A 14,962-nucleotide genomic window follows, 5' to 3' on the forward strand; every position below is an offset into this window, starting at 1 on the left:
CTTCAGCCTCTGCAGTCCGTGTCTTCTTGTGCTGTGAGGCGGTTGATCGACTCTTTGGCTTCGAGCCAGTCGTTGCAGCGGGGAAGACAATCGGAGCAGTTTCTGACCTTGGCGCTTCAGGTTCAGGCACAGCAGCCTTCTTTTTCTTCTTCGCGGCCATCCTGGGGTCAATGCCGGGACGCCCAAGTGCCTTGCGTTTCTCTGCCTCATTGTAGGCCTGCACGCAGCGATCAGCCAAAGTCTTCATGCGTTCTCGCGAGCCTTGAGCTTCGGCACACGTCTTCAGGAAGTTCTCTTTTAGTTCGTGCAACATGATCTTGAAGTTTCTCACTTCTTTCACACTGAGCTTGGCCACGTGCTTCTTGAACTGATCCTTTTCATAATCAATTTTCTGCTTCAGTTCTACAATGCGCTGGGCTATTGCAAGTTCTGAAGCAATTGCGCCTTGAAAAGCAACGCTGAGGCCTATGGGCAGCTGTAGATCGTTGAAGCTGATGTCCGGTGAGGCAAACCATTCATCGATGAAGTTGTGCATGATGGCGACATCAAACAGAGGCAGATTGTTGAAGATTTCAGCCTCCTCCTTGCTCTTGATGAGCTGCTCAAGAGCATCATCTCCAAGATCTTCATCGCTTGAGAGATCAATGGCTTCGCAGCGCAGAATGTCAGCAGCTGTGAGCTCTTTGCCTGTGTGTGGATGAGGCTTCTTGGCTTCTTGGGGCTTGGACACTCGTGATAAGCCTTCTGAATGCACACTGGCTTCAGGAGGTGCAGTTGCTAAAGGCTTCACTCTTGCGATCTTGGGAGAAGCGGCTGGCTTTGAAGCTTTTGGCTTCTTCTGCTTCGGCTTCGGCGCAGCAGGGGCGTCATCTGACTCAGTATCTGCTGGAGGGTCATTCACAGCAGTCCCTTGGACTAGGATGAGAGTGATGAGGCCTGCAAGATTGGCATACGACCCGATGATATTGGGATTGGCGTTGCGTGTGCCATCTGCCCTTGGTGAGGAGGGACCAGGGTTGAAGTCAAGCCCAAATTTATTCTTGTTTATCTTCGCTGACTATTGTGCAAACTGAAAGTTGCGCTTGAAGAGATTATCATCGCGGCACCAGAGAAGTGATGACGGATGTGCCTCAGCTGGCTGTGGTCCTCTCACCATGCATGGATAGAAGCCTTGAGCAATGGCTTCGACTCTGGACCTGGGTACGAGATTTTTGTATAGTACATCTCCCCACGGTCTCTTGATGGCGCACTTCTCCGCATATTCCTGAGTGACGAAGCGGTAGTGGAACCATTGCTCTGCCCAATATCTTCGAATCCATTGGATTCGTGTCTTGCGCTGACCATAGCTTTCTTCAGGATCAGTTTTGTACATCTCTGCCAATTCATCAGGAAGATCTTCGGACGTTTCACCACGTCGCTGTCTGCCTCCCTTCCTTGCTGCTGTTTCTGAAGCCATGAATAACTTGGAAGGCTTCAAGATGTTCAAAGGCTTTAAAGGCTTCCTTTTGCAAGAACTGGCTTCAGGAGAGTTGATGTGATGCTGCAAGTACTCTGCAAATGAATGCAGACTATGAGAACCAAAGGATTCTCCCACGGACATGTACCTATGACAGCATTAAGGTGCGAGGGAAGGGGAAGAGGTCATATGCATTCTCAGAAGATTTTGAAGATAAATCGGTTTAGAAGACATAGACCTCATTGTGCAAAGACATTCACTCACAGATAAGAAGTTGGTTCCAGATTTGTACGAACCCACAGATCAGTACAAGTGAGGAATCTAACTACCTTATGAAGCACAAGTAAATATACTAGGCATGTCATGAGATGTAGCGAGATAACTAACTGATGTGAAGAGAAACTCCTTATGGCAGAAAGTGACTGAGCTATGGGATCAAAAGAGGCTGTAAAAAGAGGTTTTATTTACCACACTTGGAACTGCTAGACGAAGTGAGAGTTGAGGCCGAGCAGTTCGATCCTCCGTGCCCTAACTTGGCGATGGAAGACACCTACGGCGACGGCGGAGAGAGCGATGTCCGCTGTCGGCGTGAAAACAGCGTCGGAGAGGTTGCAGCAGTGAAGCGCTTCGTCGCCGGCGTCGTCGAGTGCTAGCGGTGGCGCTAGGGTTCGTGCGAGGGTGGAAGAAGGAGATAATGACCGCAGTGAATCGTGTATTTATAGGGATAGAGGCAGCACTGCGCTATTACGCAGGTACCCCTGGCGGTTCGCATTTGAGGCACGCGTGGCCAGTTAGAGGAAGATTGGGATTTGTTCCACGTCCCACGCACGCCTAAATTGTCGGGCGGTCGTTCCTGCTTCTCCGGATCTTATGTGGAGGAATGAGCATTAAAAACGGACTTTTATGGTTGTCACTATGTCTTCAGCTGACAAGGACACAGTGAAGACATTTGACAGTTTCAACAGAATGCATATGACTTGGAGAGATAGAGTTTGAGATAGAAAGCATAGAGAGGTTAGGGTCCGATCACATTCACTTAGTTCAAAAGATTCAACCAAGAAGACATAGCTATAAGTGAATGCTGTAGAGGACAGAACATCAGTACATATATATCCATATAATCAACGCAGTGAAGATAATCATGAAGACATACTGAGAATGAAGCCAAACCAATTGTGAAGACATTGAGAGGTAACGCCATGAGAGAAACACTTCAAAATGGAACGTTTGGTGGTGGCGTTACCCACCGTATAGGAAGTATTAGACCCAGACACGGCGCACAATTATCGTGGCGCTCCGAAGTCAAATTCCACATTAATGTATTCACACTTAGAATGTATGTCTTCATTGTTTGAAGATATACGCTACTTCGTGTGTTGCAAATCTAAGTCATCAATATGCGTAAGTGTTAGGATGTGTGCCTGATCACAGGACATTTGAGGATTCCAAGATATTTAGCTCACACCATAACTTGCAAAATCTCTTCTCATCCAAGGGCTTGGTGAAGATATCTGCCAATTGCTCTTCAGTGTTGACGTGTATGATATCAATGTCTTCCTTCACAACATGATCTCTGAGAAAGTGATGACGAATTTCAATGTGCTTTGTCTTCGAGTGCTGAACTGGGTTGTTGGCAATCTTGATGGCGCGTTCGTTGTCGCAGTAAAGTGGCACTTGCTTCAGATGAATGCCATAATCCTTGAGTGTTTGCTTCATCCACAGAAGCTGAGCGCAGCAAGATCCAGCAGCAATGTATTCAGATTCAGCAGTGGAGAGTGATACACAGTTCTGCTTCTTTGAAGACCAACATACAAGTGATCGTCCCAGAAAGTGACATGTGCCTGATGTAGACTTGCGATCAACTTTGTCACTAGCATAATCAGCATCCGAAAATCCAACCAAATCAAACTCTGAGCCCTTTGGATACCATAATCCTAGAGTTGGGGTGTGAGCCAAATATCGAAGAATTCGCTTCACAGCTAAGTGATGCGACTCCTTTGGTGTCGCTTGAAATCGAGCACACATGCAAACACTAAGCATGATATCTGGCCTAGATGCACATAAATAAAGCAAAGACCCAATCATGGAGCGGTATACCTTTTGATCGAACTCTTTACCATTGTCGTCGGGACCCAGATGATGCTTGGCTGGCATTGGTGTTGTGAAGCCTTTGCAGTCTTGCATACCAAACTTCTTCAGGCACTCTTTAAGATATTTCTCTTGAGATATGAAGATGTCGTTGCGTTGTTGCCGTATTTGAAGACCGAGGAAGAACTTCAGCTCCCCCATCATGGACATCTGATATTGCTCTTGCATCATATATCCAAACTCTTCACTATACTTCTGATTGGTGCAGCCGAAGATAATGTCATCCACATATATTTGGCACACAAACAGTTCACCATCATATGTCTTCGTGAAAAGAGTGGGATCCAGGGAACCAGGTATGAAGCCTTTGCTTTTCAAAAAGTACTTGAGTGTATCATACCAGGCCCTAGGGGCTTGTTTGAGGCCATACAGTGCCTTGTTGAGCTTGTATACCATATCAGGATGTTTTGGATTTTCAAAGCCAGGTGGTTGTGCAACATACACTTCTTCTTCAATCTTGCCATTGAGAAAGGCACTTTTCACATCCATCTGATAGAGAAGTATGTTATGATGATTTGCATAGGCCAGCAGTATGCGTATGGCTTCAAGCCTAGCCACAGGAGCAAATGTTTCATCGAAGTCAATTCCCTCCACTTGAGTATATCCTTGAGCAACGAGACGAGCTTTGTTTCTGACAACTTGACCATGCTCATCTTGCTTGTTGCGGTATATCCATTTGGTGCCTATTATGTTGTGCTTCCGTGGATCAGGACGCTTAACCAGTTCCCATACATTATTCAGCTCAAACTATTGAAGCTCTTCTTGCATAGCTTGAATCCATTCAGGTTCCATGAAGGCTTCTTCAACTTTCTTGGGTTCTGATATTGAGACGAATGTGAAATGCCCACAGAAGTTTGTTAGCTGAGTTGCCCTTGAACGAGTGAGTGGACCAGGTGCATTGATGCTGTCAAGTATTTTGTCAATTTGTACTTCATTTGCAACACGAGGGTGTGTGGGGCGAAGACTTTGCTCTTGCTGATCTATGTGGTCATTTGAAGGTATATCTTCAGGCTGAGCATTGTCTTCATGTGGATCAGGTGCTGAGATGATAAGTTCTTCTTCAGGATGAGCTTTAGAAGGTACAATTTCTCCAGTTCCCATAAGCTTGATTGATTCATTTGCTGGAACTTCATCTAGCACATTTGGCAATTGCTCTCTTTGTGATCCATTGGTTTCATCAAATCGCACATCCACTGTTTCAACCACTTTGTAGTGGAAGAGATTGAAGACTCTGTAGGAGTGCGAATCCTTTCCATATCCAAGCATGAAGCCTTCATGTGCTTTTGGTGCAAACTTTGAGGTGTGGTGTGGGTCCTTGATCCAGCATTTTGCGCCAAATACTCTGAAGTAACTGACATTTGGCTTCTTGCTAGTTAGGAGTTCATAAGATGTCTTGTTCAGAAGCTTGTGAAGATAAACACGATTGATTGTATGGCATGCAGTATCAATGGCTTCAGTCCAGAATTTTCTTGGAGTCTTGTATTCATCTAGCATTGTTCTGGCCATCTCAATGAGTGTTCTGTTCTTGCGTTCGACGACGCCATTCTGCTGTGGCGTGTATGGAGCTGCTAATTCATGTGTGATGCCCAAGGTATCCAGATATGTATCAAGGCCAGTGTTCTTGAATTCAGTGCCATTGTCACTTCTGATGTGCTTTATCTTGGCGCCAAAATTGTTCATAGCTCGATTTGCGAAGCGTCTGAAGACATCCTGCACTTCAGTCTTGTAAAGGATTATGTGCACCCAAGTATATCTAGAATAATCATCAACAATTACGAAGCCATAGAGGCATGCAGAAGTAGTAAAAGTTGAGTAGTGAGTGGGACCGAAAAGATCCATGTGAAGCAGTTCGAAGGGTTGAGTAGTGGTCATGATTGTCTTCGAAGGATGTTTTGCCCTTGTCATCTTCCCTGCTTCACAGGCACCGCATAAGTGATCTTTCTTGAACTTGACGCCCTCGATGCCTATGACGTGCTTTTTCTTCGCAAGGGTGTGGAGGTTCCTCATGCCAGCATGCCCAAGCCTTCGATGCCAAAGCCAGCATTCTGAAGCTTTTGCAAGAAGACATACTGCAAGTTGTGGTCCTGCTGAGAAATCTACCACATACAAATCACCTTTCCTATACCCTTCAAACACTAGAGATTTGTCAGATTCCATTAGCACCAGGCAGCGATATTTGCCAAACATTACAATCATATTCAAATCGCAAAGCATTGAGACAGACATTAAGTTGAAGCCAAGGGATTCAACAAGCATGACTTTATCCATGTGTTGATCCTTTGAGATTGCAACTCTACCTAGACCCAATACCTTACTTTTACCAGTGTCAGCGAATGTAATGTGGCTCTTGTCGGATGGACGTAAAGTTGAATCCATAAGAAGGCTTCTTCTGCCAGTCATGTGATTTGTACACCCACTGTCAATAATCCATTCTGAAGACTTTGAAGTCGCTGGTGTCATACCCTACAGTGCAGTTAGGGGGATAGGCTTCACGAAGAGTGTTGTGAAGCATAAACATTTGACGAACCAGTGGGTTATGAAAACTTAGATCCAGATTAGGACTAATGGGGAGAGTAGCATGCGATTCAGGAACGAAGTACATAATGATGCCATTTGGGCAGTTTATCTTGCGCCCCACAAGATTTTTATGGTCCCCAGCAATAGCATCAGAAGATTTTGTTTTTGTGCTGGAGACCTTTCCCTGCAAAAGAGAGTTAAGCTTTCTTAACCACCCACATCTTCAAGGGTGGCTTAGAAGCTATGAGTCTAAGTGCAGCATCTGAGAATTTTGGCTTTGAAGCCTTAGCAAACAGTCTAGCAGGGGGACAATAATACTCATAGGCATAAGCAGAATAATTTTTGGTCATATGAATATGACGGTTCGATGAACCGCTCTCATATTCATATGCCTGAGTATGGTTTCCCTGCAAAACATTTGCGTTAGTGTGACTCAGGTGAGTCCTCTGTCTGTATGAAGCCTTTGGACCGAGGTTTGTCTTCTTCAAGTGAGGTGTCATGAAGACATTCACAGGAAGATTTTCCAGACATGTTTTCGGAACCCAGATCTTCTTCATAGGCGGTCCATTCCTGCAGTTAGTACCAATGTACCTGGCAAACACTTCACCATTCTGATTCTTAAACATTTTATAGTTTGCATCAAAGGATTCATCAATGATAATTGGGTTAGCACAAGTGAAGCCAGATAAATTGGATGGATCTGCTGAAAGTTCCTTTGCAGCAACCCATGTAGTTTTGGGATACTGCTCAGGTTTCCAGTAAGAGCCATCTGCATTGATTTTCCTCACAAATCCAACACCCTCTTTCCTAGGGTTACGATTCAGGATCTGCTTTTTGAGGACATCACATAATGTCTGATGCCCTTGAAGACTTTTGTACATCCCTGTTTCAAGCAATGTCTTCAACCTAGCATTCTCATCAGCAATAGCAGTGGTATCCTCAGCAGAGGGGTTAGTTACCACATCAACATTTGAAGATATTCGAACAGCAGTAGCAGTGGAACATTCAGCAACAGAATTAGCATTATCACGCTCAATGCATTTAAGACATGGCGGTTCAAATCCTTCCTGAGCAGGACTGATCTGTTCGGAGCGAAGTGACTCATTTTCCTTTTGAAGATCTTCATGATCCGCTCTCAACTTCTCAAGATCTTGCTTCTTTTGAAGATAATCATAGGAGAGCTTTTCATGAGTAGTTGAGAGAGTCTCAAGACGATCTTCAAGTTCCTGATACTTAACGTGAAGATTTTTTATGTCTTCAATTAAGGATTCAGAACGAGTCATTTCGGCACCCAACAGATCATCGCTTCTGTCTAACAGTTTTTGAATATGTTCCATAGCTTTCTGTTGTTCAGTTGCAATTTTAGCAAGTGTTCTGTAGCTAGGTTTTGAATCACATTCAGAGTCATCGTCACTAGATGTTTCATGGCGAGTAGTGCGTGTGTTTACCTTGGCACCGCGTGCCATGAAGCAGTAGGTAGGAGTGGAGTCGTTCTTGTCATTTGCGTCGGTGTCGGTGATGCAGTCATTGTCTTCAGTGTTGAAGATGGACTTGGCGACGTATGCTGTAGCCAGACTCGCAATGCCAGAATCAGACTCCTCCTCAGACTCCACCTCTGCCTCCTCAGATGCGGACTCCTCTTCTGAATCCATCTCCTTTCCAACAAACGCACGTGCCTTGCCAGATGAGCTCTTCTTGTGTGATGAAGATTTTGATGAAGACTTGAAGAAGACTTTGAGTGTTTCTTCTTCTTCTTCTTGTCGTCAGAATCATATTCCTTGCTCTTCTCCTTCCTTCTGTTCTCATTGTCCCACTGTGGACACTCAGAGATGAAGTGCCCAGTTTTCTTGCACTTGTGACATGTTTTCTTCTTGTAGTCATGAGCAGAAGCTTCATCATTCCTTGAGCTTGATCGTGAAGATTTTCTGAAGCCTTTCTTCTTGGTGAATTTTTGAAACTTCTTCACTAGCATTGCAAGTTCTCTTCCAATGTCTTCAGGATCATCAGAACTGCAGTCAGATTCTTCTTCAGATGAGGAGACAGCTTTTGCCTTCAAAGCATGAGTTCGCCCATAGTTTGGACCGTAGATATCTCTTTTCTCAGAAAGCTGAAACTCATGTGTGTTGAGCCTCTCAAGTATGTCAGACGGATCGAGTGTCTTGAAATCAGGACGTTCTTGAATCATCAGGGCCAGGATGTCAAACAAACTATCAAGTGATCTCAGCAGCGTCTTGACGATTTCATGTTTGGTGATCTCAGTGGCGCCGAGGGCTTGAAGCTCATTTGTGATGTCAGTGAGCCGGTCAAATGTGAGCTGGACATTCTCATTGTCATTTCGCTTGAAGCGGTTGAAGAGGTTGCGAAGAACACTGATTCTTTGATCTCTCTGGGTTGAGATGCCTTCATTGACCTTGGAGAGCCAGTCCCAGACTAGCTTTGATGTCTTCAAGGCACTCACACGGCCATACTGTCCTTTGGTCAGATGACCACAGATGATATTCTTGGCAGTAGAATCCAGTTGAATGAACTTCTTGACATCAGCAGCAGTGAAACCTTCTCCAGCCTTGGGAACGCCGTTTTCGACGACATACCATAGGTCGACGTCAATGGATTCAAGATGCATGCGCATCTTATTCTTCCAGTAGGGATATTCAGTTCCATCGAAGACGGGGCAAGCAGCGGAGACTTTGATTATCCCTGCAGTCGACATCGCTAAAACTCCAGGTGGTTAAACCGAATCACACAGAACAAGGGAGCACCTAGCCCTGATACCAATTGAAAGTGCGTTATATCGACTAGAGGGGGGTGAATAGGCGATTTTTATGAAAGTCTTCAAAACGTGAGAGTTATGAAGACAAACAGTGAAGATTATGCCTATTAATATGCAGCGGAAGTTAGATTACACTAGGCCAGCCATGGTCATGTATTCAATAGAGTGAAAGCGCAATGACAAACAGCTTCAGTGTAATAAGGATCAGGTAGGAAGAAGTTATGAAGCCGAACAGATCATACATTCATGTTGTGAAGACAAAAGATAAAGCAAGCATGCAATGGCTTCACAATGAATAACTGTAAGTGAAAGGAAGTGAAGATGAAACCAGTGACACGTTGAAGACAATGATTTGTTGGACCAGTTCCAGTTGCTGTGACAACTGTACGTCTGGTTGGAGCGGCTAGGTATTTAAACCAAAGGACACACAGTCCCGGACACCCAGTCAAGGACACTTAGTCCAAGACACCCAGTCCTCACCGTTTTCTCCTTGAGCTAAGGTCACACAGACCTCGCTCAATCACTCAGGTAAGTCTTCAAGGTAGACTCCCAAACCTTCACAGACTTCGTTCACTGGCAATCCACAATTTCTCTTGGATGCTCAGAACGCGACGCCTAACCGTCTGGAGGATGCACAGTCCTCAAGTGTAATAAGTCTTCAAATCACACAGACACGAAGACTTAAGTGATGCCCAATTTACTCTGGCTCTGGGTGGTTAGGGCTTTTCTCCTCACTAGGAATTTTTCTCTCAAAGGCTTCGAGGTGGGTTGCTCTCAAACGACAAAAGCCGTGCACTGAAATCTGAGCAGCCAACCGTTTAAGGTTGTGGGGGGTGGACTATTTATAGCCACTTGGCAACCCGACTTGATTTGTCCGAAATGACCCTGGGTCACTGAGGAACTGACACGTGTACCAATGGTCGAATTTTGAACTCACACGGCAACTTTACTTGGGCTACAAGTAAAGCTGACTTGTCTGACTCTGGACAAGATTTTCTCTCAAAGTCTTCGCTCGAAGACATAGGATTTGAATTAGGCATCACTACAGTCATTTTGACTGGTTCTTTTGGACCCCACTTAACAGTACGGTGATTCCTATGACACAACATAAATGAAATAAAACTACGAAGGATCTAAGTCTTTGAGTTCCATAAGCTTCATAGGGAGTCTTCTCATGTCATTGTCTTCAATATGAATATCTTCATAAACCACCATTGTCTTCAATGTCTTCGTACATTTTTAGGGATCATCTCTGGTAATAAAACCGAATCAATGAGGGACTTCTACCTGTGTTTTCCTGCAATTCTCACAAACACGTTAGTCCCTCAACTAGGTTTGTCGTCAATACTCCAAAACCAACTAGGGGTGGCACTAGATGCACTTACAATACAACTCAGCAAACTTAGGGGTATCATCACCGCTAGGCACCAACGAACCAATACGATGAGACACTTGACCACTGAACTTGAAAATCTTAGGTCCACGGCTGCCACCAAACGAGCATTCAATGGTAGCACCCATCGAAGTGAAAGCAAACATACAGTTGTACTCACGTATAGTCCGGATGAATTTTTTAGAACGAGAAGTACCATCGAATCGAAGGAGCTCCCGGAGATAGGCCGGGGGATCCTTAAAGGGAGGGATATATACCTTAGCGCCTTTGCAACATCGATTATAAACCATCTTATGTTGTGTCCAGGATGACCTAGACTTTGAGCACTCAGCAAACCAAAAGGAGGCACCACAGTACTGACACAAGAAATCCGGAGGGCCGTAGTACGACCTATCTGCATAGCAAGCTAACGGGCACCAAAGCAAAAACTATCAGCAAGGGTAAAAGGAAGGCAATAATCACATAACCAGAACAACAAAGGTTTTGTTAATAAGTACCTTTAAGGGACTCGGCAAACTTGACCGAGAAACCTTGCCAGTCCTTCAGCAAAGGCCCTTGGACAACAATCTCTACAAGGCACGTAAAACCAAATAAGAGACAATACAACAAACAACAACAACTAATAACAAACCAAGAAATCTCATGCACCTTCACATCCAGGACGCCGCAATTTAATTGACCCTTTTTGTTTTTTCCGTTTGTTGCGGTCTACCCCAGTCACCTCTGAACTCACATAAACCGAGAACATGCCAATCTTTCAGCAAAGGCCCATCAACGACATGTTCTTAACAGGACATGCAGAACCAAGTAAGACACCACACGGCCAACAACAACAACTAACAACAAACTAAGAACTTTCATGTACCTTCGTATCGAGCGCGCCGAAATTCAACGCACATTTTCCATTTTTTGCGATTTACCGCAGCCACGGTCAAGCTCAGAAAAGGAAACCAACCATCACCTAACCACAGCGCAAACAACACAGTAATGAAATAATTATCATCAACCCCAACAAAATACTAAAGAAGAACACTGGAGAGACACGTACTTGTATGGCTTCGAGGAGGAAAACCAACAGGCTGACGCGGGATGTAACGTTTAGCAATCCCAGGGGCCGAGCACGCCTAGGAGTGGCGGCGTACCCAGGACCAGCAGGACGAGCAGGGACAAGCACATGCACAGAAATGGTGTCGTGCCCAGGATCAGCAGCACGACCATGGACAGACACATGTACAACAGCGACTGCAAGCCTAGAATCAGCACCATGACCAGGGACACGGCCATGAACACCCCTACCACTTGGCCGAGGTAGGGCGCCACACCCAGCGGCAGGCACCTGTCGAGCGCCACGCCCACGCCTGGCGATAGGCTCAGCTCCAGCAGTAGGCACCCGCCGACTCACACCCCTACGCCTGTCAAGAGGCTCAGCCCCAGCGGCAGGCACCCGGCAAGCAGCAACCCCACCGACAGCGACATGATCAGAAACAGGGGCACGCCCTATATTAGAACCTCCACGGCCAGTGGCTCGTCCACGACGACCAGCAGACCGCCCACGACCACGCCCACAGCCACCTAGCAACCCAACATCAGCCTCGACCGTGAGCAGAAACCAGACCACGCGCCATGTCAACAACCCAACAACATCATACACACACGCTGGAAAAATAAGCAAGAACCACGCAACCATATATCAGAGCATAGCATAACAGGCATCTGAGATAGCATAACAACAACAGGCAACCGAGTATAAAACACGGTACACAAGCAACATAATCAGAAACATGATAATACTGTCATTGAATAAAAGAATAACGAATAAGACCTTCACATAAGAAGTACCAACATCGAAAAATATAGGCAAAACCATGTCAAGCCTCTATAACAAATGTTGAAATAAAGAAATAATGGCAAGCCTGTGATTCATATTGCATGTGTCAAGTATCAGCTCAGCACACAAGAGTGGTGGTTACATAAGAAGTGGTTTCACCATTAGAGAGAGTGTAGCCATGAGTTTACTGCTTAGGTTTCACCAAAGCAGAAAATGTTGATTAGACAATGCGAAGAGCTAGAAATATTGATTGGTGCAAGTTTGAAGAAAATAAATCTAAATCAAGTCATAATTCCTAAGTGAAACAACTGGGTAATGTTCCAATAAATAGGCGATTGTAGTGACTCCTGATATAAGAACTAAATCTTTTCTAGCCTTCAATTAAATGTACTATTTCAGAATTGAAAAATTGCACACGAGAGGATGCGAGAGGCACAAGCACCTCTGTCAAGAACAAAAGCAAACACGTAAAAGGCGTATCAAACAGTTCATAGGTGTCCCAATTCATGGATACATTGCTGCAACAGATAGCAACATAAACGATCCAGCAATTGGTACCTCTGTCAAGCAAATGAAGCAAATGCTTCACATTACACCTAATCGTATTTAAGTGCCAGACCTAAATAACTGGATACGAAAGAGAAGTAAAACAAAGCAACACATATGGTCTTTTGAAGGAGGCAAGTAGATCGATGCTACCTCTGAATATAAAATTAGGCATACTTGGACAACATATGTTTATGGAGATTTGAGAGATTAGCCAAAACAAAAAGGTGTTGCTCTGTATAGAACACTAATTAGAGCACGTGAGTTCAGAGCAAGAGCTTAACACCAAATGAACACATCATGATTATAGTGGACGAACAGTTCATCCAAAATTATAGTGCGCGTGCAAACTTACAACAACAACTTCCATATTGATTTCAGTAGCCTCGTCGATCTTTCCATGCCCCTCTGTGATTTCAGCAACTTCCTATAAACTCAGAGCGGAAGAGAAAAAAGGGTGCATGAATAAAGTTGTTCCTTGTTGATCAACTTCATACATTTGCTATAAACAAACAAACAAAATAGAAGCTTTTACAACAATTGTGAACACTGCAAGGGTGTGGTTTCAGTATACAATATGGCATGTCTTCAACCCCTTACGGATGAACCAGACATCCCATTTCATAAAGGCATGAAGCTACACAGAACATATGTGAAACCTACTTCCTACACACATAGCCCACTAACACATGTGTTCTCTGAATAGCCAATTCTTATGACATAAAGAATAAATCTGATAGGTTAACTGAACCAATTCTCTAGGCAACTTCTCTGAACATGTTTCCACCACATAAATCTAATTCTCTAGGCAACCTCTCTAAACATGTTTCCACCACATAAATCTGAATAGTAGCTACATGCTCAAACAGAGAAGAAGGAAGATGGAGCTAGTTGTACCTGTTTGAGCTGCCCCTCTTGTCACCTGGCAAGGTAGTAGATGAAGGCTTGGAGGAGGATTTCTGCCTTCACAAATCACCTATGGGAGATGCGGCATGCCGGCCACAGCGGCAACCTGCACGACGGGAGATGGAAGGAGCATGGATGAGTGAGCGAGCGAGCGGCGAGAGAGAGAGAGAGGGGGGGGGTAAGCACGATCAGCACCACGAAGGGGAGCCGCACTGGCAGAAGGAGCCTCACCTCATCACGATGCCCTTGTCGGTCCCTATGGCGGCGGCCTTCGGCACGGTGCGGTCTGCCAGCACCTCGCGCTCGGCAGGTGGGGAGGAGACATGCCAGGGCTAATGGGCGATGGGAGGGGAGGAGACAGAGAGGACGAGAGCAAGACGGGTGGCGGCGGTGGGATGGGGAGGATGGCTGGTGGCGGCGGGGAGGAGAGGAGAGCAGGCTCGAGGGGGAGGGGAACGACCCAGCTCACTCTTAGCCCTAGCGCTAATTGGGCACTTTTCCAACAAGGTGAAATACCGAAATTGCCCTCGGCAGGTCACAAGTTTTACGGGCGGTGGCATCAGATTTCGACACTGTTTCGATCGATAGTGTTGCGTTCTGATCCAACGGCTGTTGTCATCCACGAGGCGGATCGCACGGCCGAGAACGCATCAAGCAACGAATCCGACGGCCAGGAAGCATCAAGCAATGAATCCAACGGCCAGGAAGCGCTGATCTATGAGAGCGCGGGGTTCCTCCTGTCGTGATTCTTTCTGGATATCCTAAAACCTCATCCCAAGTTCCCCAAGAGTGACACCCAAAAATCTTAGGGAAAACATCTTACCCTAATGCTTTTTTAGTGTGGCCTCGAGGCCAAGGTTTTGGGCCGGACTTCCTGGATGCCCGGAATTCGGCTTAGTTTCCGATTGAAATACCCCTAAAAAGTCTCCGATTGAAATACCCCTAAAAAGTCTCCGATTGAAATTAGTAGCTTCGGTTTTAGCCGAATACTTTATCTGAAGGTTGGCCCAAGTTCCTCGTGGACTTTGGGAGCACCCGAAATCCGACATGGCTTTGGTTTCAGCTATAGATTTCATACCAAATCTCCAAGTTGTAGGAAAATATCCTAACATGCAGATTTTGAGTAGGCTATAGCCCGTCGTTTCTTTCCCAAGGGGTATCTTCTTCCGCAATTGAGTTGAGCTTGTTTCTCTTACCTACTCCATTATTCCAAAGCTCTAAAACTCCTCATCCTTTGCTCAAATCCATCCAAGCCTTTGAGTGAAAAGATAGAGTATCCCCCGATATACACTTCAACCGAAGAAAATTAGCCTCCAACCCCCTTTAGTTCATCATTGATTTATTACTCTTTGAGTTAAGGGGAACCTTAGATGATTAGATTCCATTCGAAAGCTTTCA

General features: G+C 45.3%; 2 long non-coding RNA genes across 2 annotated transcripts; both read right to left on the reverse strand.

Annotated features, from left to right (window-relative positions):
- Nucleotides 1-10,239: 10,239 nt before the first annotated feature.
- On the reverse strand, nucleotides 10,240-12,595 carry LOC125556158. Its single transcript, XR_007305031.1, has 5 exons — nucleotides 11,333-12,595; nucleotides 11,150-11,245; nucleotides 10,933-11,068; nucleotides 10,782-10,853; nucleotides 10,240-10,690 (listed from the first exon to the last, which is right to left on the reverse strand). It is a non-coding gene; the product is annotated as an uncharacterized LOC125556158 (long non-coding RNA).
- A 265-nt stretch (nucleotides 12,596-12,860) lies between these two features.
- On the reverse strand, nucleotides 12,861-14,004 carry LOC125556228. Its single transcript, XR_007305045.1, has 3 exons — nucleotides 13,796-14,004; nucleotides 13,556-13,670; nucleotides 12,861-13,085 (listed from the first exon to the last, which is right to left on the reverse strand). It is a non-coding gene; the product is annotated as an uncharacterized LOC125556228 (long non-coding RNA).
- Between the last annotated feature and the right edge of the window lie 958 nt (nucleotides 14,005-14,962).

The sequence above is a fragment of the Triticum urartu genome, chromosome 1 (assembly GCF_003073215.2).
Source record: "Triticum urartu cultivar G1812 chromosome 1, Tu2.1, whole genome shotgun sequence".
Lineage (NCBI taxonomy): Eukaryota > Viridiplantae > Streptophyta > Magnoliopsida > Poales > Poaceae > Triticum > Triticum urartu.